Source organism: Panthera leo, chromosome D1 (genome assembly GCF_018350215.1).
Source record: "Panthera leo isolate Ple1 chromosome D1, P.leo_Ple1_pat1.1, whole genome shotgun sequence".
NCBI lineage: Eukaryota > Metazoa > Chordata > Mammalia > Carnivora > Felidae > Panthera > Panthera leo.
In genome coordinates this window covers 68,219,517-68,238,162 of record NC_056688.1, presented here as the reverse complement: position 1 = coordinate 68,238,162, position 18,646 = coordinate 68,219,517, and positions in this window count along the sequence as shown.

Sequence of the window (18,646 nt, the reverse complement as noted above, 5' to 3'; positions counted from 1 at the left end):
GCACAGAATGTGACTTTCAGCATCATGGTTGGCATCGTGCAGAACTCTGCGAGGAACTCCCCAGGAACTCCCCACGAACTACATCTTTCTGGGCACCCCAATAATGGGTATGGATGAGCAGCTGAAGAGTTTGATTCCTGCTTTCAGAATAGAGCGTGTACTTGGAAGAGACTGAGTTATAGGCCCACCAGGGCAACCATGTCCCCTCTCCCAGGACTCTGGGAATTGACTGTGGCAAAGAGGAAAGTAGACCAGAGACTGGAGAAGGGCAAGGGAACAGGTGAGTCGACTTGCTACCTCCTTTTTGCTACCGGAAAGCCTGTGAGGGTTTGAAAGGGTCAGTTTGGTGTGTGAAACTCCAAATAAACAGAAGCCACCATCACTGATACAGATCCTTCCGAGAATAGTGCAAAGTGAAGGCACACATTTCCCGAAGAACCTGAAAGGATATTGAGACTCCAAGATAAGTCCCGTTTCCAGGCTCACTGCTGCTTGGATGGCAGACCTTTGTCTGCCTTCATAAGTCCCCGTTTTCATGTGGCCTATAGTTTCCCACATAAAAGGCAGTACAACCAAATTAAATATCTCCTGTGACTCCCTCAGGTCCTTCATGAGAGTTTCTATACCCTCGATGCTGCTAACAAAGCCCAGTTGAGATGGGATGCTGGGTGGCTGACTAGGCATCTTCATTAGCTAAGAGATTATTCTGTATATTTTAAATTCACAGAGATTCAAAGTTGCTCCTAAGCAACCAAGAAATGACCACATGTAGAGTTATTTGAGAATGATCAAAAGACTTTTGCGTCTTCCTGATTTAGGAAGACCCACAGCAATGACGACCTTCACCCCTAGTAAATGCTCTCGGGGGCATTTTGGATAATCTTGGGCAGCTCCTTCTATCGTGATTAAGAAGCACAGATGTTTGTGCCTGGGAACTCTCATTCTCAGCGAAAGAGTGATCCTCACACCTTCATTGAAAATCTTCCCTTGAATCGAGAAGAGAATGTTGGCTCATCATGCTGCTTGACTTGATTCAGGCACCTCACTATCCCCCAAATATACTGAGGGGAAACCTCTTGATATTTCTTTCTCTCCCCAAGCTCTAGCAACCATTAGGTCTGTATCACTAGATTTGCCTGTTCTGGATGTTTCATATAAATGGAGTCATAAATATGTGACTCCTTTTGTGCCTGGCTTCTTTTCACTTAGCTTAGTGTTTTTTAGATTCATCCACATTGTACTAATAGCTTTTTAGGGACACTGTGGTGTGAAAGGAATTTAGTCTTTGGAGGCAGGTAGACGTGGGTTCTGGTTCTGGTTCTGGTTCAGGAACTTAGTAGCCATGTCCTAGGAAATTTATTTGCTCTTTCTGAGCTTTAGTCCTCATCCATAAAATGAAGATAATAACCCTTGCCTCAAAGGTAGTTGTGACGATTAACAAATAATATATACAAAATTACTTGGTGGCTTAGCTGGCACATAGTAGATGCTCCCTCATTGTTAGAAAAAAAGAAATTAAGTTAAATGCATGAATATGTGGTGCAGATATGTTAATTCCTTGCCGTTGCCCCTCTTTCATGGCCTTCTTTTATGAACTTCATTACACAGTGGCAGTTTTTTTCTCTGAATTCCTACAGCCCTTCCCTTCATTTGAAAAATTTACCTTGCACTGAGCATACACTTCTCTGTCCTTTTGTTAAGTAGGTTCTTTTTTCTTTTTTTCTATGTGTGTATCTTCACCCCCATCGCCCCAACTGGACTGCATCTTTTCTGGATGTCAGAGGCTATTTTTTTTTCTGCTAGGGAACATATGTTCCAAGTTCTCTGGGCCAGTCCCACTTGGAAACATTCTGTTCCGTAGTCTTTATAAACCACTGGGCTATCACGGAACATCTCATAGTTGGCATCCAAGCCACATCTCCCAGACTGTTCTGGCATGCAGAAGCAGCACCGACTCCTTCTTCAGCCTGGGTTTGGACAACAGTATCCCTTTCAATGTTTGGTGAATGTGTCTGTTGCCCAGAAGTACCACATCCGCACCCCCACAGCCCCCATGCAGAAATGGAACTGGCAGCAGGCGAGCCCCCATCCTAATTATCTAGCTGTAATTGAAAGATGCAAGCTGGCATTCTCGGGAAGGTGCTTCTTCAAAGGCACTTGCTGCAGAAGCTGAACTCCAAATTAGAATTGATTCACATCCTCATAGATGCATCAGCTATTAGAGAGTAGGTTCTGGAATGGAGTGTGTTACTGGAGAATGAGGTCAGATGCGGGCAGGGAAAATGTCTTTCAGAGTTTCAGCATATTAGACTCAGCTGAATTTATATGTTAGGTTTTTACTACAAATAAAATATAATAACGTTCATAGTACCCATTTAATGTGTTTGACCCTGTCTTTTTTTTTTTTTTATAGGAAGTTAGTACTTAGAGAAGGAATAAAAACAGAAACCAAGAGTCAGAAACATTTATGAAGGTGACATATTTCTAGAGCAGTTCTTAACCATCTTTTGGGTCACAGGGCCCCTTAAGGATGTGATAAAAGCTGTAGGCCCTTTCTAACAGAAAGGCGCAGACAAAAAATTGTGCATATAATTTTGGGGAGACTTGAAGACCCCCTTGTAACTCACCTAAGGCCACCAGGTTAAGACATCTACTATAATGAGAGTCACTTGTGTTAACCACTAAGGCCACAAAGGTGAATAAGATATGGTTCCTGCCCTCAGGGGATCTGTACTCTGGTGAGGGCGATCAAACATATGTCAGCCAGTGATACCTCAGCTAGTCAGTTGGAGAAGCCTATGGATTCTTTCTGTACCGTCACTCCTTTGCTTCCTACTACCCTTACCCTTGTTCTGTCTCCCACTCCTGGGGCAGAAGCAATAGCTTACATGTTGGTGGCATGTTGTTAATTTCTCCCTCCATGTGGATGAGCAGTAATCCTCCTACATCTTATTCATCTGAATAAGAGAATTCAGATCACTCCTATCTCGAGAATCCTGCCATGGTGTTTTTCCATCCCCTCCAGGATAAAGACCCGATTCCTTATGGGAATCAGGCATTGTGGTTGGATGCCATTATACATTTCAGCTTCATGTCCTATACAGCCTGGTGTGAATCCTGTCTTTTTTTTTTTTAATGTTCATTTATTTATTTTGAGAGAGAGAGAGCAAGCACATGCATGCACGTGAGCAGGGGAGAGGCAGAGAGAGAGGGGGAGAGAGAATCTCAAACAGGATCCACACATCAGCACAGAGCCCAGTCTCAAGAATCCGTGAGGTTGTGACGGCCAAAATCAAGAGTTGGACGCTTAACGGACTGAGCCACCCAGGCACCCCTGAATCCTGCTCTTTATCAGTACCAGACCCCTCAGTTTTCCCTAAGTGAAGCATTTTCAAGCTTCCCTGGCTGGCTTATTCTGCACCCCCATCCTGGAATACTATTTCCCTTATTATCTATCTGTTAAATCCTTCTTATCCTCAAAGAACCAGATCAAATACCTCCTCTGCAAAACTGGCCTCAATTCACAAAGTCAGAATGAATGAGGGCTTTTTTGAATGTATATTTAGCACTTATTCTATCCTACCTTCTAAGAATGTAATGTCCCATGTCTGATTTCTTCAAAAGACCATGATTTTTTGAGGCAGAGGTGGCATCAAATTTATCTCTGGGGTTTGGAGTCCCTAGCAGAAGGGTGGCGCTTGGAATCACTAAAGATAGATTTTGTTAAAAGAAGAGGTGTAGTGTGATTGAGGAAAAGGGGCATAACAAAATCCCCTGTATGAGAGTTCAAAATGGCTCAGCTCTTGAAGACAAGCTCCAGGAGAGAAGAGGATGTGATTCTGGGTCCAAGAGGTGGGGGACTCCAGAACTGATCTCATTCCCATATTGTTGCTGAGAACTCAAAAGCACTTTTGTGGTTTGAAAGCAACTCCCCAGCAGGAACCTTTGCTCAGCCACCAGTGCCCCTCCCTAAAGTTAGAACAGTGAGCCAGAGCCAAGGTGGTCTAGACTTCTAAGTTGTAAGTGCTGCTAGGGACATTACCAGAAGGATATCGTTATGGAATTTAAGTTACTGTTGTCAGAGAGTGACCTAGGGCATCCTAGTTGGACCTCAAACAGGACGGAAGTGACATCTGTATCTGCACCATCTGTATCTCCAGCATGCAGGGCCTTGACCACAGGTTGCGGGGCAACGGGGGAGGGGGGGGGCATAATAAATACTCACAGAAATGAACTCCAAGGGCTTCTTAGCTGGCTCTGAATGTTGATTCTGCTATGCAAATGTTTCTTCCTGTCCTCCACCATACCAAACGCCACTGTTTTGGTCCCTCTCCAAGGTCTCTGTCTCTAAGCTCTTAATTAGAAAAGGGAAGCAGTAATTATTAAAGTTATTAAAATATGGAATATTGCAAAGGAGCGGATTAGAAGTCTTCATGCTAATCCAAACAAATCGTGCTAATATTACTTTGATTCTAGCAGACTCAAACCCACAGAGGAAGATAAAAGCTAGGGCTTGTTTTCTAAGTGGTGAGTTTAGCCTATTCGCTAAGCCGGGATTCATCGGGCATTCACTGGGAGCTGCAAAGGAGAAGCAGGAGGAGATGAAAGGAAGAAAGATGTGAACACGATAGAAAAGATGAGGTGGGTAGGGAGGAGAGCTGTGTCAAGAGAGTCAACCATGTAGCTGTGATTTATCAAGCTCTTGCCATGAGTTCTTCCCTCTGCGGGGAGCTATGGGGTGCAAGGAGTGCCTTTTCTACCCTATGGCTTCCGTGATTGCATTTATGAAGATGACTGCTCAAATCCTCTGTCCAGTCCAGACACATCTGCCAGTCTGGTTCCACTTATCAGAGAGAAAAACATACGCTTCAGCCAGCACGGTGCCCAGAGCTCCAACAGATTACATGTTGGATGTGTCTTTGGGCACCTACCTTGGCTTGTCATGCATCCCACGTGCATCTCAAATTCAACACATGCTAGGTTGAGCTGAAGACCTACTCCCTTACCTGTTCTTCCTACTAGGACTCCATCTCCGTCAGTGGAGCCACCACTGATTCAGTCCTCCAGTCGAACCTGAGAGCCCTCCTGGGTGCCCCTCCTCAGCCTTCTGCCAATGTCCTTTGGTTGTTAAGAACTGATGATTCACCCCCAAAAATGTCTCTTATACTCTTTTCTTCTTTACCTTCAGCACCGCTACTGTAGTTCGGATCTTTAGCATCTTTTTTCTGTACCGCTTCTCCAGTCTCTTCTCCTACCACTTTTTCAACCTACTATGTTTCAGGCAACCCAAACTGGAGACGCCATTCCTGTCTCCATGCCTTTGTCCATATCATTCCTCTCTTTCCTTTGACCACCTCTCAAACCCTTCCCTGTCCTCAAAGGCCCAGCCTAAAGGTCGCCTTGTCTGGCTGTCCAGTGTTGGTCCTCACTGGGCTTTGGGCACTGTGCCATGAGATACTGTCACTGTGGACAGGTGTCTCCCTTGAGGGTCAGGGTCTGTGCATCTCACAGTTTCCTATCTGGGATGCCAGCAGAGTGCTTTCTTGCACTTGGTAGCACTCCGTACCCCTTTCCTGACAGAACATTAGTTCTGGAGAGTGATCAGTCCTGTAGATGCATGCTGCTATGAAAGACAAGACCACTGGTTTGAAAGCAAGAATCTTGGGAGAGGTGATTTGATGAATTATATCGTGATGTCTGAGGAAACAAGAAGCATGGTCTGAAGGGAAGGAGAGGATAATGAAGAAGTTGCATTTGAGTCTGGCAGCTGGTTAGGACTTTATCGTCTTTCATAAAAAGATCTTGGTAGTGCTAAAAAAATAATTATCATAGGACTTGGAATAAACATTTCAATTTGGAATAACTGCCACTTAATTGAATACCGTATCTGCCCAGACACTGTATTTTACCTCTTTTGTATTTCAACCTTATGAGTCTACTTATTTGGTGTATTTACTCCTATTAGTTGAAAAAATTGAGGCTCAGAGATTTTAAGTAATTCACTCTTGGTCACACAAGTATAATGGATAGAATAAGGATTTTTTAAGAGTTAGAATATATTTCTGATTCTAACACTTGTTTTTTTTTTAAATGTTTATTTTAAGAGCGGTGGGGAAGGGTAGGGCAGAGAGAGAGAGAGAGAGAGAGAGAGAGAGAGAGAATTCCAAGCAGGCTTCATGCTGTCAACACAGAGCCCCATGTGGGGCTCAGTCTCATGAACTGTGAGATCATGACCTGAGCCGAAATCAAGAGTCAGAACCTTAACCGACTGAGCCACCCAGGTGCCCCTGATTCTAACACCGGATCTCCTTATACAAACCTATATTTACCCTGGAAAGTGGAAATATACTCGTGCTCCAGGATCTGTGTATGAATTAAACACATCTTCAACTTTTTCTGTCATCAGAAATATTATAGGATTATCAATTGCTGATACAGTGGACTGGGTTTGTGTCACTCTGCCCTCCTTCACTTCCCTTGCTTCTGGTTGGTACCAAAATGGGAAAGAGAATAGGTACAAAAGGAGTGGACTGAATGAGAAAAGGAAGAGAGGCAAAATGCCCAAGGAAGCCACAAATGACTAACTGTATCTCCTTCAACATGCTTTTCAAAGACAGTATTCTATTTATTCCTCATAACAATACTGCGGATATATACTAGTACTCCCATTTGCTAAGTGTGGAAGCTGAATCTCAAGAAGTTTAAAAGACTTGACTAAGTTGGAACAACTAATAAAGGGCAGAGCCAGAATTGAAACTCGGGTGTTCATTCTCCCAAGTTGACTCTTGTTCCATCAGGCCAGGTATGTCCAAACCTCAGCTCACAGTGCAGTGCATGCCAACCAATTATGTTTGAATATGTGAATAGTAATAACCAATTTTTGTTGCATTCACAATGTGACAGGTGCTCTACAAAATGCTTTGCATAAATTGTCTCTTTTAATTCTTGTTGCAACCCTATGATGCCAGAACTGTTATCAGTCCTATTTTACAGAGAAAGAAACTGAGGCACAGAGAGATTTAAGTCACTTGCTTAAGTGGCAGACCCAAGATTTAAGCCTCGTTCTGATGAATGCTGAAGCTTTGCTCTTGAAAGTGGATGACACACTCTTCTGTGTCTTCTAATCATGGAGCATCTTGGCTGGGCTCCATTGGGGTACAGTCTTACATGGCAGGCCCCTTCAAAAGTCTTTTCTCCAGATTTAGAAAGGAAGTGAAAACAGCCCACTTGGAAGGTGGAAGACAAAGGTAGTTGGTGGCTGGCTTTTCTTTAGTCAGAACTGATTAATATCAACTTTTGCAAGTCTTGGGGCTACATGATGGATATTTCCCTGTATTTTCTTTGAGTTGTTCACTGAGCAGAATTCTGCGATGAGACCATATACGAGCAGTGACCCATGTGGAAACTGCAGGTTCTGTTTTCATTCTGTTCGTGGGTTTTACTAGCTCAGGAGAAATCACCGTTTTAGGGTTTTTATTTCTCTGTTTTCAGAAAAATTCCTGAAAGGGAATTTGGAGACATGGTGGTAAATGTGGTGGTGACTATGCCCCAGACTCCCCAGGTCATGGGCCCTCTAGGTTTTTGCTCTCACCCCCTACTCCTACTTTCATTTTTTAGTTCTTCATGGCCCACAGCGTTTTGAACTTTGAATCTCCTTGTCTGCCTAGGTCTTACTGGATAGTTCTCTTCATTTGCCAAATTGGGCTGGGGTCCGGGATGATAACAACAAATAGTAATAAAGATAATAGCAACACAACAACTGCTCTGACCCTGACGTGTTAGGTTTCTTACCCTTAAGATTGTCTCCAACCCCATTCCATCTCAGAAGCTATCCAATAGACTCCCCAAAATTTGCGTGCATTCCCTGGGTGGGGTGGGGGCTGTCTGTCTTATGGCCCCTGTGTTCTAAGCTGCTGTGTTTGCAGAATTGGTTTACTTTCGCCTGACTCTGGCTGCTTCTGAGACAGTAGTCATTTTACTCAATTAATGTCTGGTAGCAGCACTGGTATCTGTCTTTTTATGTAAATCTGCCGGCTAAAGTAGTTAAATCAGTCAAAATTGATCTACCAAAGAGTGTCTAAACTCATGTTGCCTTTTATCTACCTGAATCTTGAGCCTGCTGCTCCTGCCTTCACAATAACAAATCGTATAATTTCTTGAGGCCTTATGATATGTCAGACACTGGGCTGATCGCTTACCTATATGATCACATTTAACCCTTAAAGCGGTCTACCAAGATGAGAGTTTTAATTCCCATTTTGCAGATGAGGAAACAGCAACTGAAATCACATGGCAAGGAAGAGTAGGAACTAGTATTGGAAAGACTGCCTGAGTCTAAAGTCTTAGCCCTTGCCCGCCCCATACTGCTGTGAAGGCTGTTTGCCGTACCCTGGCTTAGCTCCTGGGGCAGGGGAGGAGTGGAGGCAGATGTTCTGTTTGATTCCATCTCTTGTTGTGTCTGAGTATTCTGATAGGTGCCAGGGCATGGTTGTCAATGGAATCTGAGGACTTTGTTCTTTAGAGAGAAAACAGAGCCCTTTGTCCCTTTCTTCTGAGTCAGTCTCCCAACCTCTTCCTGAGTTCTGTCCACCAGAAGGTGCCCTTCTAGAAGCCCACCAGTCTCTTCAGCACCCTCTCCTTAGGCATGACTGTTGCCATAGATGATTATTGTGAGGGTAATGTAACCTTCATATCATCTCCAAACCATGCTCTTAGTCTATTGGTGTATTTTACTGTATTTAGTGTATTTTATACCAATTAATACAGTCTCTACCTCATACTCTGGACAATATATGCCTAACATATCTGAAAAGGTGTATCTCAGTCAAATAGAAGTCTTTCTCAAGAAGGCCTTCTTCCACCACCCAAAATAAAGGTGAATGCTTCTCTTGCCTAGTTACTCTTGTCTAGTTAGGTGATTCATTTAACTCATATATTTATCCCAAATTGAAGTTATTGGTGTGATTCCATTTATATGAAATGTCTAGAAAAGGCAAATTTATGCAGACGGAAAATAGATTTGTGTTGGCCTGGGGCTGGGGGTGAGAACTGGGATTAACTGTAAATGGACATGCGGGATCTTATTGTGGGGATGAAAATGTTCTAAAACTGATTTATGGTGATTGTTGTACCATTCAGTAAATCTACTAAAAGTCATTGAATTGCACACTTAAAGTAGGTGAATTTTATGATATGTAAAATATACCTCAATAAAGCTGTTAGGAAAAAGAAATTACCTTGTTCAATTTGTTCACCTTATTACTTTATGGCACTTTTTAATCAGGGTATAAGCCTCTGAGGGCAGGGCCCTTGCCTGTCTTGTTCACCACTCTGTCCCCAGCAGCTAGACTAGCATCTGGCACCTAGTAAGAGCTCAGCACATATTCAGGGAATGAGTGAATAAACAAGCTAGCAATCTCTACCATATTTCTTTTTTTTTTTTTTAAGTTTATTTATTTATTTTGAGAGAGAGAGAGAGAGGAGAGAGAGAATTCCAAGCAGGCTCTGTACTCAGCATGGAACCTGATGCAGGGCTTGAACTCATGAACCATGAGATCATGACCTGAGCCAAAGTTGATGCTTAACCAACTGAGCCACCCAGGTGCCCCATCTCTACCACATTTCAAATACTCAAATACCATTGTTCAAGCCTGTGGAAGGAGATAGACTCAAAACAGAATCACCCACAAACTGTAAGTCATATGCCAAGGATAAGAAAGTGGAACTGGTAAATCCTTCATTCTCAATGGGTATGTCAGATTGTGTGCTGTTAACTCCGCATCTATTCTGTCTGCTTCTACATTATCTTCATCATTGCATCATTACTACAGAGAAGTCTGCAAGTACATTTCCCAGAATTCCTCACCATGATCATTCTGGGTTAGATTCTGTACACCCATGTGCAGATTGAAGGGTGGCAGGGTGGAAGTCATTATTCTCTGACGCAATTGTAGGCAGATGGGAAAGAGGCAAAAGTAAGGTTTACAGAAACTTCCAAGTTAGTTCTTGAGAACCACCTGCCACAGGGAGCCGAGACTGTCGTTTCTCTGCAGTTCCTGAGTTCTCTGCAGTTCCAGCACATCTGGGCATTCTCCCATGTCACTTGATTTGAGCTGTGGACGGCAGATATTGGTAGCAGCCACATCCTTGGTAACCTCTTGATTTCATGAATTGTGCAGCTGCCATCCCAATCTTTGCTCCTCAGGTCCTTTTGTTGGTTAGATGAGTCAATTCCGTATATTAAAATCTTTCCTATTTGGAAACCCTGGAGGAGTCTCTTTTTCTGGTTGAACTTTTTCTGATACAATGGGTACAGAATATAATCTTTAAAAACTCAGAAGTGGATGAAGGTGTAAGGAGAGAAGGATAGAGATTCTGGGTCCTTTTTAAGATTCCAGTTGGCCATAAGAGGCACATCCATCATTCATCCCTGGACATCTTGAATGTTGGATGAAAAAGTATCCCTTCCTCTTCCCATCATGACCTCTCTGATGTCCATCTGTCCTCTCTCCTTACCCTCTGTGGCATGGTTTTTGTGAGTGGTTTCTTTCCTTCTTCCTCTCCTCACCAACTCCCAGAAGCCATAAACATACCTTTCCTCAGACCACTGATTTATGGAACTTGGCCAGCTCTTCTGCCTTTGCAGTCTTGATAAAATCATCCAGTTGCCTGGTTACACTGAAGAAGCATAGCTGATGCCAAGCAAGATTCCCCAAAGCAGGACACATTCAGCCTACTCACCAAACTTCCCAAATCTTGTGCCAGATTCTTAAGGAGTCAAGAACTTAGATTTGCTGCCTAGAAAAAAGATACTGTACAACCTGTTCTTTTCCTTCAAACAACAACAACAACAACAACAACAACAATAACAACAACAACAACAACAACAACAAAATTAGGCCAAGGTCATCTTTTAATACGTATTCTGCCAGAATGTATTGTTTCAGTTTAATTCAAGCCTTAACTTTGTCATTTCCAAACGCTCAGTAGAAAGTGGTCAGGGAGGGACTGTAGGTGTTTCACTGCTTGTGTCTTGGCCTCACTCAGGTCCTCTTACCTGTAATCTAGGACCTCATAAAGCCCCTACCCATTTCTGACTAGGACATAGCTTACAGTAGTAGCCTGATACCCATCACTGGGGGGCCTGGAGTTAAGTCACACTTCCAGACTTGGTGTTTGAATGTCAAGGATAAGCTCTGCCTTTTTGAGGGGCTGCTCAGTCCTGGTACTTCCTCATTCAGTATTAGACTTTGCCAGACAGGGCATTTGCCTCAACCTCTGCCCTGTAGTCACCTGGCTATCATGCCTTGTATTAGCATCTCTCTTCATGACTGGACCCAACTTAAACTCTGTCTCTGTGGTTGGGACTTATATCCAGTTCAGTTTCTCCCCTCCCTGTTGGGGATGGTGATGGAGAGGTGGTGAAATCTTCTTGAACCACCCCTTCCCAAGTTACTGGCTAAAGTCCTGCCATAAATACATGGATCACCAGAATTGCCATCACCTCTATATGCATGTCCCTCAATACCAAGTTCTTTTATATCAGTCATCCATCACCCCTTGTCCTCTCTCCCCCACCATCACACCCCACCAATGGCCTTGCTTTGCCTGATTCAGTGCAGAACCTGTCAGACCCTGGGTCTTAGACCATCTGGCTCTTGCCACAATTGGCCTCTTCATTTGAACTAGCTGAGATTCAGCAAGCACTCAAAGATCCTTTCCTAGGTGCTGGAAGATAGGAAACCAGTAAGTCACAGTTCCTACCTCTAGGAGCTCACAGTATTACCCACAACAGTACTTTTCCCCGGCTGGCTGGCCCACATTACTGAGAGTCTACCATGCATTGCATCCAAGTTTCCATTCCAGTAGGGTAGAATTTCTTATAGCTGGAGGGAAGATCAAAGGAAATGAAGAACAGAATCTTTTTGTTAGTTCAGGCAAAAGCAACGGTGGGGTCTGAATTCTCCAGGTAATACTGTTTTCATTTGCCTGGGAGAGATCTATGGAGCCTTGGAATGCCTTCCTGTTCACAAAGGTAGGGGGAGTTTTCAGATCTCTGGAGAGTCTTAGTCTGATGGAAATAAAAATGCAACAATGATAATATAAGATCCATTATAGGTATACGAATAATTTAGGGAGAGCCTTGAAAGCTGAGTTTTTGAGGTTTGTTGCTTTAGGCAAAACTAGTGCCTAACCTAACAGTGATGGTAATAATAATGATAATGCTGGAGAGGAATCCAGAAGAAAAGCATTCACTATGCTACTGAGATGTGTCAGTCACTGTGGAAATGAAAACATCAAATACTAGAAGGATTCCCTGCTGCAAATCTCAAATACCCTGGGCATGGATAGGATAGTTTGTTTCTTGTGAGGGATATGGGAGATATTTTTTAACCACCTCTGGCTTCAATTTTTCTTTTTTTCTCTGAAAAGCTCTAAGCTTTTCATGCTATAAGCTGCCTTTCTTTATAGAACTATGAAAATCTCTTCCGACACAGTCAAATTTTATTGCCAAAGGCAGTGGATAAATTGGGGGTAAACACATCTCTGTATTCATTAAAACCTGCATCCATAAAACGGATTCTACTCCTTTTAACGATTTATTCCATCAGTACTGGAAATGGGTGAAAGTGTAGGGGTGTGTTTCAGGAGATGCTGTCACATGGAAATAAGGGAGGGGATATGTCCGGTCTGTGTTCTCTGGTGTTGAGCTCCCTCAGTTTCCCCATGGGGACTGGTTAGCCTGGTGATGTGTGGGATTGCCACTGGTGGGCATATGCACAAAGTGTCCTGGAAACCTCAGAAGGAAGACATACTAATTTGGGCTAATCTTCATCTCATTAAGCTTAAAAAATGGCAGAAAATACTGGGCTCAGTGGACTCATAGTTATTTTAAACCAACAGTATGTCATCAACATATCTTTGCGAACAGTGACTTTCAGTTCCACAGATCCCCACAGGACTTGCTAGGGTGGTTCATTGGTAGAAATCTTCTGATCTCCTCTCCACTCTGAATACAAGTTTCATACCTATAGTTTGTAAGCAGTTGAAGAGGAGCTTCCTCCATGGAGGGTCTTGTATGTACCTAATAACCCAAGACTGTCAATGAGCAATACAGTTTTCAGAACAGAGATGTGATGGGCTAGAACTTGCTCAGATAGTATTTTAAGGACCCGAGAAAAGGGAATCCATTCATTTATTCTAAGGAAAGCTGTTACTTTGAAAGAATAACTGATATTTTTCTAATCACATATCCTCATTGCCAAGTAGCTAGCAGAACTCCTTGGATACAACAGAGTCGTGTTCTTCAGAGAAACTCGATTGCTATTTGGAATTCTATGGTTATTCTGTCCAGTCTCTCATCATTTATTGATGAATGCTTTTGGCAGTAGGAACATTCCTTATAATGTAAGAATTTAGGTTTCAATAAAAAGAACACATATAAATCTGGAAGACTACTTGGGAGTCTTTTTCCTTGGGAAAATTTATTCACCGTGAGCCCCTGAGAAAGTGCAATTCTGTCTTGAGGAGGTCTAGAGCCAAAAAAGCTCATGGTGAAGCAGAACGGTGGCTTGGCTAACTGACCAATGTCATTTGCCTAGGAACTTCCTTTCACTGCAGACCATCTGGTAGCTGTTTAGGAATTTCAAAGCTCCAGGCTCCCTCTAGCACTGCCATGTTCATTTAGCAGTTTTGGAGTTCTCTCCACCCAGAGGGAGGACCCAGGCTGTTCTTGATCTCGTATGAACTCTGACCACCAGCTCCTGCACTGGAGTTAGCAACAATAGCAATAATGACAATGATAGTAATTGCTAACATTTATGCAGCACCTACTGTGTGTCAGGTGTTGGGAGAGGTGCTTTTCAAACTTATCCCATTCAGTGCTCACAACGATAATGTGAATTAGGTATTCTGTACAAAAGGGGAAATGGAGGCACAGAGGGATAAAACAATTAACAATTAACCTTAGGATTCAAACAAATCTATGTCAACTTGAGCCTCAACCACTAAACACTATTTTCTCTAAAAGTTTGGCATGGTTTGGAAAGGCAATGTTTAAAAAGTTTACGTTTTTTTCTGTTCTAAAATTTATATTCATTATAAAAAAATTGAAAACCAGAGAAACAGAAAGTAGAGGAAAAATATGGGCTACTATAACAGAAATATCATAGACTGCATGGCTTAAACAGGAAACATTTATTTCTCACAGTTCTGGAGGCAGGAAAGTCTAAGATCAAGGCGTTTGCTGATTTAGTGTCTGGTGAGAGCCTACTTCCTGGTTTAGAGACGGCTGTCTTCTCATTGTGTCCTCACATGACAGAAGGGGTGAGAGAGCTCTCTGGGCTCTCTCTTTCTCTTTTTTAAAAAATATTTAATTCTTTCTTTCTTTCTTTCTTTTTTTTTTTTTTTTTTTTTTTTTTTGAGACAGAGAAAATAAATGAGCAGGGAAGGGGCAGAGGGAGAGGGAGAGAATCTCAAGCAGGCTCCAGGCTGTCAGCATGAAGCCCAATGTGGGGCTCGAACTCATGAACTGTGAGATCGTGACCTGAGCTGAAATCAAGAGTTAGATGCTTAATTGACTGAGCCACCCAGGCGCCCAGGGCTTTCTTTCATAAGGGCACGAATCCCATTCCTGGGGACTCTGCCCTGTGACCTGGTCACCTCCCAAAGGCCCCACCTCCTAATAGCATCACCTGGGGGGTTAGGATCGCAACATATGAATTTGTGTGGGGGGACATGAACATTCAGCCCCTGACAGTGTCTCATAGTCTTACCACTCCAATAATCCATGGTTAGTATTTAGGTACATTTCTATCCAGCCTTTTCCCTACACAGAATTCTATCTCTAGTTCTCACATAGTTGTGATCATTCCTTCCTGAAGACTGTGCAGACTGCATTTTCCCATGTGATAGACAGCATAAATGTCACTTATAATGGCTACATATTATCCTACTTCATGAATACCACATGATTTTCTTGACTCTTCCCCTCCGTTCAGACATTTAGAACCCTTTCTTTCTTTTGCTTTTTATAGTATTATAGATTATTTCCTTTAGGAAAGACAGCTTAGCTGTCTAGAGTCAAATGGGGATACCCATGGAAGGGACAAGGAGAGAAAAAGAAGCTATCTTCATGGTACTTTCCGTTTTCTTTAGGAGACAATCTCACAAGGAGTGCAGGGAAGGGCTGGGAAGCCATGAGGTGTGTGGCACCTTCATTCATTCACCTTGACCTGCTGCTCTCTAGCACTGCCTGCTTTCTCTCATTCCTCCTTAGACTTATATGTGTGAAGGTTGTATAGAGGTCCTCTAGACAATGATTTCAAGGGGCATCATGACACTGACAACAATCTCAAAAAGTCAAGTTTAATTGATTAGAAAACATTGCCACTTGGGAAGGCAGGACTGCCATGGGAGCAGTTTGGGGGAAGCTTGGGAAGAGCACTGGAATGGGAGTATGACAGCTAGAGTTAAATAAGGAGACTTCTGGCACTGGTCACCAGCTATGTCATTTTTGGTAAACCAGCCTTTCTAGGCCTCAGTTTCCTCATTTAAATATGGTAGGGCAAGAGCTAATATCCCAGCACCTACCTCTTTTGGAGACTCTCCCTGTTAGGGTCACATGAAGCATACCAGAGACCTCAAGATGCCATTTGTTGTGTGGAACAGGGAGTTCTTTTAGAGCCTCCTAGAACCCACTTGTGCTTGGACTTCCTTGAATGGTGCCCCTGTTGGCTTGCTCTTAAGACTCAGAACAAAGATTGGTATGAGGTAGACATTCTAAAAAGACACTAAACCCATCCCATAGAAAAGAGGAATGTTCTAAGTGCAAACGTGTTCCAGAGTCAGTAATAGAAATCCCCATACCTCCTGTCCATCTCCCTGCTTAGGATGGGTCCTGCATGTCTATGTGTCTTCTATATCCTCCCTCAGGAATAAGAAGCTGGTCACACACAGGTCTCATTCTGCCCCTTCCATTTGGCTCCTGCTTTTGGTTTTGACATTATGACTCTATCTCCTGCAACTACCTTATAGCTTCTTTCTCTGATTTCCTGCCCTTAACAGCACATGATCATCTGGAGTTTTCAGTATTACAAGCACTTAAAAGCCCTTTTATTTATGTCAGGTGCCTGGAGCCCACAGCGTGTTAGGGAGAGCACTGGGCTGGGAGTGAGAAGATCTGTGGTCTACTCTTGGCTCTGCTGTTTAGTGGTGAATTGCTCAACCTTTCTGGGCCTTGGTCCCCCTACATAAGACTTTAAGGAAGTAGGACTGGGTGACTGGATACCCTGGTCCCAGAATTCTGGTATTTGGTGAGCAGGGGGCAAATTCTAAGCTTATTAGAGAAAGAGAGTCTTATAAGAAATCATAAGGCATGGAGAGAAGGTGAGGATGGCCCAGTGTGAGACTGCACCTCCACCACACCCCAGCCCTGGAGAAGTTTGCAGCAACATGGGAGAGTGGAGAGTCTTATATAAACCCCCCTTCATGAGCAGTCTCCTTCGTGACATCCCACACAGGGCTGTAACTCACTCAAAATTGTATTGAGGCTATAAACTGCAAAGAGCTCCTCTTGAAGAATTTATGAGGGGTCTGAAAGCTGTATATTTACTCTAGAGACATCTATTGTTTGTTTATAATGTGTGCATGTTTAATTTGCAATAAAACTGGGAGGCACTACTGTACAGCTCATCTACCCTCGAGTGCTGGCTTTGAAGAAAGAGGATGGGAGAGGGGAAATTCCGGGAAAATCGATCGCTTTGGCCTGTCAGTGGAAAGATTTTGAGTTGTTGCTTCATAGCTAAGGGACTATCCTGTTGTGCTTGTAGGACAGACCACCTTCTTTCTGGGGGTTTCTGAATGTCTGCTTATTCTTAATATTCCCTTCCTAGGCAGGTTCCACACCCCCAAATGCTCCCCTAGGTGATTCCTCCCTAGATGTGGAGTCTACAGGTAAGTGGTGGGGACTCATCACGGACCTGTGATCCGATGGATACTTCAGGCCCTCCTGGTTATCTGAGGACAGAAACAAAGAAAATAGGAGTTTGGGAGAACTGGAACCACCCTGGGAGGGGAAGAAAGCGTAGATGGGGTGCTCTGGAGGACCATATGGAGTCCAGGTCAGGGGGTGAGGGAAAGGAGAGGCAGCCCAGGGGAGGAGGGGAAGCCACGGAAATTTGCCAAGTCTCATATGCCAGGTTTGGTGCAAGTCCTTTAAATATAGGACCTCTTTTGATGTACTTAGAAACTCTGGGAGGTTGGGATTATTATTTTCATTTTAAACATGGTAAAGCTGAGGCACAGAGAGGGTCAGGTTCATATAGTTAGTAAGTGGTGGAATCAAGCTGTCTGACTCTAAAAGTCATTGCTTTGAGCAAATGTGACATATGGCCTTATTGTGATTGGTCTTGTAAGACCAGCTTCTTTGTGCACCAGGATGAGAAACTCAGCTTTCCTCCCTAGGAAGTGCTTGTGGATGCTGTATTGGAAAGCTAGACCCTTGGGAAAGGGTGTAGAATCTTCATGTCTTCTTACCAGGAATGCTTGATGTTTCTCAGATCATGGTCCTGCCATAACCCTTTTATAAAAGGGCCCAGTACTCAGCTTCAGTTTTATTTGTCAAAGACCTGAAGAGGACTGTGAGCCCCTTGTGCCATGGTGTTGGGCATCAGTGTCCTACATCCAGTTATACTTCAGTGGGAAAATGTGTTTCCCACCTTAGAATATAAGCTCCATGACATCAAGGACCTACTCTACTTTTCACCCTTGGTTTCCTAGCATCTAGCACATGTGCCACATACTTACTCCAGTAATATTGCAGAAGGAAGGAAGAAAGGCTGAGGACATAGTTCTTTGGGAAGCTGCAGACTTCCTATGCCATGCGTGGCTCAGCGGTTTCTTCCTTAGGTTTCAGTGCTGGGGCTGGAGATGCCACACTTTATAAATCAATTGCCACACTGGGAATTCTTTTGATTTTTTAAAAATGTTTCTATTTATTTTTGAGACAGAGAGAGACAGAGAATGAGCAGGGGAGGGGCAGAGAGGGGGAGACCCAGAATCTGAAGCAGGCCCCAGGTTCTGAGCTGTCAGCACAGAGCCCGACGTGGGGTTTGAACTCACCGAGTGTGAGATCATGACCTGAGCTGAAGTCGGACACTCAACCCGACTGAGCCACCTAGGTGCCCCCACACTGGGAATTCTTATTTAAAAATTGCATTATAGACCTTCAGGCTTTCTCTGAGTCCAGCTGGAATAATCTCCTTTGTAGTAGATGGGCAGAAACTCCCAAGACACATCCCTTCCCAACAGGACCTGTGTCCTTTACTGGTTCATTCTGGCAGCAGACTTGTATAGATCTCATGCTTATTGTCTCTGCACCTGGGAGGGCCTGACAAGACCAGATGCAGTTGAATTAGAACATTTGGAAGCACTGGAGTCTCCAGGAAGGAGTGGCTCTTGCTTATGGGAGTGTCCCAGGAAGACTGAGCAGAGGAGAAATTAGCCTCCTTAGTTTCTATAGGGATCCTCCTGCCTAGGGTTCAGTGGGACTGATGGGTGATGACTTATCCCACTGGCTGCCCACTGTCATGAGTCTGAATGACAGTCCTTACCAAGGAGGCATTTCCTTCCTGACTATCCACTTTCC